Source organism: Dermacentor variabilis, chromosome 9, assembly GCF_050947875.1.
Source record: "Dermacentor variabilis isolate Ectoservices chromosome 9, ASM5094787v1, whole genome shotgun sequence".
In the NCBI taxonomy this organism is placed as follows: Eukaryota; Metazoa; Arthropoda; class Arachnida; order Ixodida; family Ixodidae; genus Dermacentor; species Dermacentor variabilis.
Genome location: NC_134576.1, coordinates 99,725,453 through 99,732,497, shown reverse-complemented (window position 1 = coordinate 99,732,497; position 7,045 = coordinate 99,725,453). Strand labels below are relative to the sequence as shown.

Below are 7,045 nucleotides of genomic sequence, written 5' to 3'. Positions count from 1 at the left end.
GAGTGGACAGTCAAACAAATTCAAAAACAGAAGAGAATGAGAAGAGCGCTTTTTTTATTTACCTGGGGAAGACAGAGTACGGGGAGAAGATAAAAGAAAACGAAAGAAGCTACGAAACCAAACGTAGCGCGCTGCGCACAGCATCAAACAAACAGCGTCCGAAGCGAGACACGCAGAAGTGGAAGAGCCTTGTGACGGCGCTACTGTCGTGGTATAGTGGTAGAAGTAGTAGTAGTAGTAAGAGTTAGAACTACTACTAGTTGTGATGCAAGCCGAAATGTAAGGTACAACGGGAAGGATAACTTAAGAGGATAAAAAAGACGGGGGGGGGGGGGGGCGTGCCGCGCAACACGGACACCGGCTATCCTCCTCTCCTACCCTCTTCACCTCTGTACACACGCGCACGCACACACGGGCGCATAGAGAGTGAGGGACAGAGTCACCGCTGTGGTGCAGGAGTTTCGTTTTTCCTTCTTGCCGAGCAACCCCCGGTCCGAAACGTTTTCCTCCTCTCCACACGTTTGCCGCCGTAGGTGGGGGAGTCAGTGCGCATAGAGAAAAAGAAATGCCAATGCGAAAAAGAAAAAGCATGAAAAACCAAGAGTGCGCGAGACGAGGGCGAGGAGGTGGGCGGGTGGTTCCTCCTCGCCCCCCCGCGAGAGACGCGCGCGCTCGGGAGCGCGCGCGCAAACGCGGGCGCACGAGGACCCTCCTCTCCCGCGCCGATGCCGCGCCGACCGAGCGTTCGTCGCAGACGAGCCACAGCCGGGCACATGGCTACGTCGCCGGCTTTGGTGGGCGCGCGGCCGCGATGATCCCTGGCGCGCTCGGCGCAGCTCGGCCTCCTCCGGATACCACCGCTACGAGTCGTCGCCGCCTCCTCCTTCTCCTCCTCGCCGCCAGCGGCCGTTGGCGGCGCCGCCGCTACGACTACGACTGCTGCCTCGGCGCCTCGACGCGCCCCCTCGTCGCGGACCGTTATCCGACGCGCGGGTCGACCAAGTGGCCCGCCGCCACCGGACTGGAAGACGCTGTCGTCGCCGCAGGTCGTCGACGAACCGCCTGAGACGATTTAGAGAGCCTGTTACCTGCTCCCGTTATTCTTTTTTTCTTTGCTCCCTACTTACTCCCCACCCGGTGTGTTGTTTCCTCTTCCCCGCTGCGCATCTGTCGGTGTTCTCTTCCCTTGCGTGGCATTCGGCGCCACGCCGAAGGAGCAAGCCCTCCCGCCTGCCTTGTTGTCCCAAGCGGGAAAGAAGAACGCGCTCGGGCATCGAGCCAAGCAAGTGTCCCTCGCTCCCGAAGTGTTCTTTCCGGAAGAAACCCCTCCTAAACGCCCTGCGCACCTAAATTAATTCGTCGTTCCCTTCTGTTGCGCCGCCTGCGACTCCAGACGTCGTTCCTCTCGAAGGAACCAGCGCGGAAGTGCCGTTTCGCCAAGAACCCGAGGCTTAGTGACCGTTTCCCTGTTCCAACGGGCACCGATCCAGTGGTCCGGCGACGCGTTTTGATTTCTGCTCGCTTCGGCAAAAATTTGCTCGTTTGTCACCCGCCCGCTTTTTCTTTGTTTCCGAGTGTGTGTTTTGTTGCAACACCCGCGACCCTATCCGGTGCTCTTCTGACTGTGTTTTATACACAAGTTCGGGCTAACCGCGACCGCCTTCTTCGTGAGACCCAGAAACGACTACCTTCTGTGCTGCTCTTCAAGTTCCCAGCGTGTGCTTTGTTTGTTGTGTTTTGTTGCGCCTTTTTAAAAACACACACATCCCCTCGGATATTTTATCGTGTTCCGGTGCCGTCCCAGAGGATTTGGAGCTCTCCCACTGCAATAAGGAAATAGAGCGAGCCGCTATCATTTGTTCAAAGATTTGCACGCCATCGCCGGCAATCGTGCAGACGGTCTTCTTTCCTGCATTTCTTCTGCTTTGTTCGCACGTGAGCAAAACACACGTTCAAAGGAGGGCTCTTGTTTGTTCATCTGGATTTCTCGCGTTGCTGTCCGGCCCCCAGCACTTCAGTTCCAGTGCGTAACTTTCTTTCCATCCGAGCGTTTAAATCACGATACGATTGACAAACAACGTCTGCAAGATCCCGACATTCGTTTACGAGCACGTGACCGCAAACTAGCCTCGCTCTCTCTTCTTTAATCTTAACGCGAAAGGCGTACTTCTGGAACGGTTGCAGGCCGAAAGAACGTAACGGCGTGTAACCGCGCGACTCGTGCACCGCGAACGGCGGCTTCCGAGGGAAAGAACCGTGAATCGACGACATCCTGCGCACCGCCGCGTTCTTCGAACTGTGCGACACCGGTGACATTGTGATATCGGGCGGCACCGATGAAGAGGAAGAAAGCACGTTAGAGGAACCACGACGCTTGCGAGAGGGCGGGACTGACGGACGAGTGCAGTGCGGCTGACCCCCTCTCGGACAGGACATCGACGACGAGGACAACGTGCTTCTCCACCTACCCATCGGTGACGACCACTTCTCGCGGCGCCGAAGGATGCAGTGAGGCGGTGAGTCTCGGCCCCGTCGTGGTATCGACCTGCACCCTGCGACACCGCATAGCTCTCGCCCTGGTAACTAGTTAGTTAGTAGCTAGTTCCGTGGAATCCAAAAACGGAGCTGGTCCGGGGGACTCGCACAGGCAAAGTCTGCGCCATCCGTAATCGGCTGTCCCGACTTTTTACCAGGCACATTTCGAGTTGCCGAAAGAGTGCGGCCTGATCTACTCGGGTGAACAAGCATGATAGCGTTCCGGAAACAACGTAAAGGAAACCCGCAGTAACCAAAGAGTGTGGCGATACGGGCTTGTTGGTGTTTCATCCGTGACACGAGAGAGGTGGCAGCACAGACAAGGCACAATCACGCGAGAAGGCGCACATAGAATACGTGGGCGCTGCGTGTGTGTATTCTACATGTGCCTCCTCGTGTCCTTGTGCCTTGTCTGCGCTATACGACTCGCTTGTCCCAAAGTAAGCAGCGTATTTTATCCGGAGGACGTATCCCAAACATATTGTCCCATGTAGTGAATAGTTCGACGAAAATTTGTCTGGGCAGGTAACGCAGTGGAGAAGTCGTTGCAGTCAGTGACCGAGTCCGAGATGGAAAAACGTTGAGACATTTTGGAGCTCCTACTATTTATGTCGTCATGCAAAAGTTCTCGTGTTTCGGCAAATCGACGTATTTCGTTAGTGAAATACAATTTCATGCGCTCTTTACAGAACATAGGTGAAATTAAATAAACAGGGAGTGGGAGCGGTCGAAAACCGGGTTTAAGGATTGACTTTAAGGCTCACTTTCCACAATGAGTTCAGTATAATGACTCTTGGGTCGCAGCGTTCTTTTCCGACGAGGGTTATCCGGACCCGAGCTAACTATACAGTCTAGCCCGCATCAAACTTTGCTCATTCTAAATAGCTGATGACTGCGTAATTAAGCATATTATTGCAGGTATTTCAAATAAGATATAATACTAGCAGGTGCCTCTTTGAAGACGACTGACCAATCTTCTTAGTTACTGTCGTTGGCTTACCTGGTTTGCACTGTTCGAGGAGCGACTTGCCCGTCAGACAGTGGTCCTGGGTTCGACTGTCGGACCAGTATGCATTCGTCTTCAATGATGGGGCTTATTTCCGATGAAGGCGTACCCATCTTTATCGCAGCATTTTGCTGGCTTCGAAAAAACACGGATAAGTTTCCTATTCGAGAACGGCTTCGCCACTCCTACCAGAGGGTGACGTAGATTGAGGGATGGCCCTGCGTGAGTTGGTGCAATTCATGAAACAACATGGTTCGTAGTATACGAAACAAAAAATGGTAAGCTTAATGCTTCTCGGTAAAGTTCGTACACGTAGGCTACGCAATCATGTTTAACAGCCTGCGCGCAAACGAATTTCCGAGAAACCGGCCTATAGGTACAGCTTGATGACTTTCATGTAAGACTAGGAACGCCTTTGCGGGCTGCGTGACAGTGCCCACAGAAATAGTTCGTGTGTACGTGCGTGTGTGTGTGCTTAGTTTTTTTTTCCTTTTTTTATCCTTCTTTCTTTCTCACCTATTGCATCCCCTTGCCCCTCCCCCAGTACAGGGTAGCCAACCAGAGATAATCTCTGGTTAACCTCCCTGTCTTTCCTTTGCCTTTCTATCTCTCTCTCTCTCTCTCTTCATGTACGAGCGGGTGTACTGGCCCACTTTGGTGAGATCGACGGAAAAAGCTAAAGAAATCAAACTGAGCGGCAAATTTTCGCATGTTTAAAGCAAGGGTGGCCGTGTAATTACAATTACAAGCACAACGTGCACGTTGTCGGTATCCCGTCAGAGCCGAGTTTGTTCATAACGATCAATGTGAATTTTTTTTTAGTAATTAAGGACAATTCTTGTAAATCTTTAATTATATTCCTCTCGCGATCTTAAGAGCGCGCTGTATGCTTACACTGCGCACACTTGTGACCTATAAGAAAGTGACCCATTGTATACGATCATGCGACGAACTTTCATTCCTAATCGCGCAACTTCGTTGCAGCTCGCGCGGTGCGAGATAGCTTCTGGCCCCCGCTCCACATCGCCTACCGCAGAAATCGCCGCAAACGTCTCACTGAAGATTGCAGCTTCAAATCTGTTAAAAAAGTACGAATGCTTCAATGTTATACTAAATGCTGCGTTGCCTGCAAGTAATGACATTTGGCTCAGACATTGTGTGCGTCTTCTCAATGCTTATGACGCTGTCGCTTTTCCTAGAAAGCTGTCGGAGCCTACCCGTCACAAATGCCTCGAGCATCATTCCATACCAATAAACATGTCACTGCTCAATAAAATTGATTATAGGAGGGCATGGCACCGATGTCATCGATGTTGCCATATTGTAGAATAGCCAGCACGGTGAAAAGATGCGCGTTATCTAAAATAATGAAGGCATTTTTATCATCATCCTCATCTATATCCGCCCATCTGCATAGTGGAGGCTGTGAATAGGACTACAAGATGGCGCATGAGAGGTCGTGTGAATGCTCCCTATCACATCGGAAGTGGAAATCCGTAGGCAAATGTCAAGTAATTTTGCGCTGGCTCTGGCATAGTTTGTATTCGGACAAAGAAATACAATAGGAAAGTTTCATCTTGAAGGCTGCGCTTAAGCGATATCAACATATTTCGAACATCCACAAAGCCCAGTTAGAGCATGCATGGCGCTTAGCTATAGATAACTTTGTCGCTCGCAAAAGAATCAAAGAACAATAGCTTTCTTCTTTAACCTTATTCATGGAATAGCACTTGATAACGCTACAGCTTCGATGAGGTTGCGCAAAACTTTGTTATCTCAGCATGGCGGGCGGCTTCTTCCCGTGGCATATCTCATGGCACGTGACAAAAGTCCTGAAGCGTCCAGTGTACGTCACAAAGAGCATAAAATCCAGCGTATGATGCGAGATTCTTCTTCCTTTTTCTTCTTTTTCCGTTCATTCTTCGTTTTGAGGATCGTAAAACTTCCTTGTGTGACTATAAGCTTCGGGTAAAAATATCGTTTTTAAAGGTTTGCATATTTGCTGGCTTCGTATGACTAGAAAATAGCTGTTATCTGGTCATTCCATGAGAATGTTTTCTTTTCTTTTCCTATGCGCCATCTTAAAACTAGACGTGCGATGAGTGTCGTTTTATGCTAGCCCCTGAGCTTCTCATTTGTGCTCAAATGTGCGGTCGAAAAGCGCGAATTCGCGTAGCGACTTCAGTGCTTGTTGTTCGACTTTCTGCGTGTCATTACCGCGCGCACGTGTATATCGTAACACTTTAGTTTGATTATACCACCATTAGGCCAACAGTGACCGTTGGAAGCTTGCTGATTTGAAGTGAAGTCAGTAATATCTACCAGCGTGCCGAAATCTTAAGCATCATTTGGGGAAACTATCACATATTTGCCCTGAACAGCCGACTTATGGTCCATGCCGAATTATAGCACGTTGGTTCCAGTAAACGTATAATTCGAGAACCACACCTCTTTTGAGAAACTTCTTGCCGCCGTATGGCTTGTGTAAGCGAGCTAGTCACAGTTAAGAGCGAGGACGTATAATATCACATTTTCGTTTGTTGCACATTTGGAGGGATATGGGACAACAGTGCGTTATTTCGTATCTAAATCTATGTCCCCTATACACGCGTATAAATCCTAAAGCCGGGTGGTGATTTTCACGCCGCGGTCGCCTGTATGTCGCTCGGAATTAACCGAGCCGATTTGTAGGTAACGCTGACGCGAAAATTGAGAGCAGGCCAGATTGGAAAACATGTTCGCGTCACTCGAAAGCGGCAGTGGACGTTGCGAAACAAAGTAGCCTCGTGCGAAGTCTGCAGATAAAACGTACTGTTATATTTGTTACATCACGGACGTTGCAGATCGCTGATACGAAGCACCGATCGCTGTGTTTTGCGCACCGGACCGACGAAAGTGTGATACAGCGTTGGATAACATGAAATGAAACGCATTCGTTTAAGATATGAGCAGATATTACTTTTCAAATGCGCGTTCACGCGGAAACCCTAGGCGTCTGTGATTCTCCTTGAAGAAGCTACATGCTCATTGAGAACTCTAATGCTGCAACAAAGTGATAGAACTGCAAAATGGTTACGTGCGTCGGCCGCTCTGTGTACGCGTCGTCTTATTCTCGAAATTTTACTTTAGCTCTCACAAATGTACGCACTGCCTAATTTGTTATGAGGAGGCGAGGAACAAAGAGTTTTAGATATAGAGAACGGCTAAAGACTTTTATACTAGTAGACTTGAATACTTGTAGGGGGGCCTTTGTGAGGCAGTTGCCTCTGCCTTTAGCACCTACGTCCCAGACAATGTATTGTCTAAATAAAGCATTCAAACATTCAGACATACGCAATAGCGAGACTTAAACGAATATCGAGAAGTGGTGTTGACCTCCTTGCGCATGCGCATAACAGAAATTTGGCAGCGGCTGCCTTTTGTTTTGCTTTGCTGCATAGTGTGAGTCGCGCTTTGTCTGGAGTGGTCAATTAGCTGATTCGGTCTCCGTCTTTCACAAAACAA

At 49.7% G+C, this 7,045-nt stretch overlaps 1 protein-coding gene across 1 annotated transcript in view; it reads left to right on the top strand.

Moving 5' to 3' along the window:
* Positions 1–775: 775 nt before the first annotated feature.
* The window catches only part of LOC142557180 (uncharacterized), a 434,150-nt gene continuing 427,880 nt past the window's right edge, over positions 776–7,045 (top strand). Inside the window, exon 1 of the mRNA XM_075668850.1 lies at positions 776–2,516. The gene's annotated coding sequence lies outside the window, so the exon portion shown is untranslated. The remainder of the gene's footprint in view (positions 2,517–7,045) is intronic.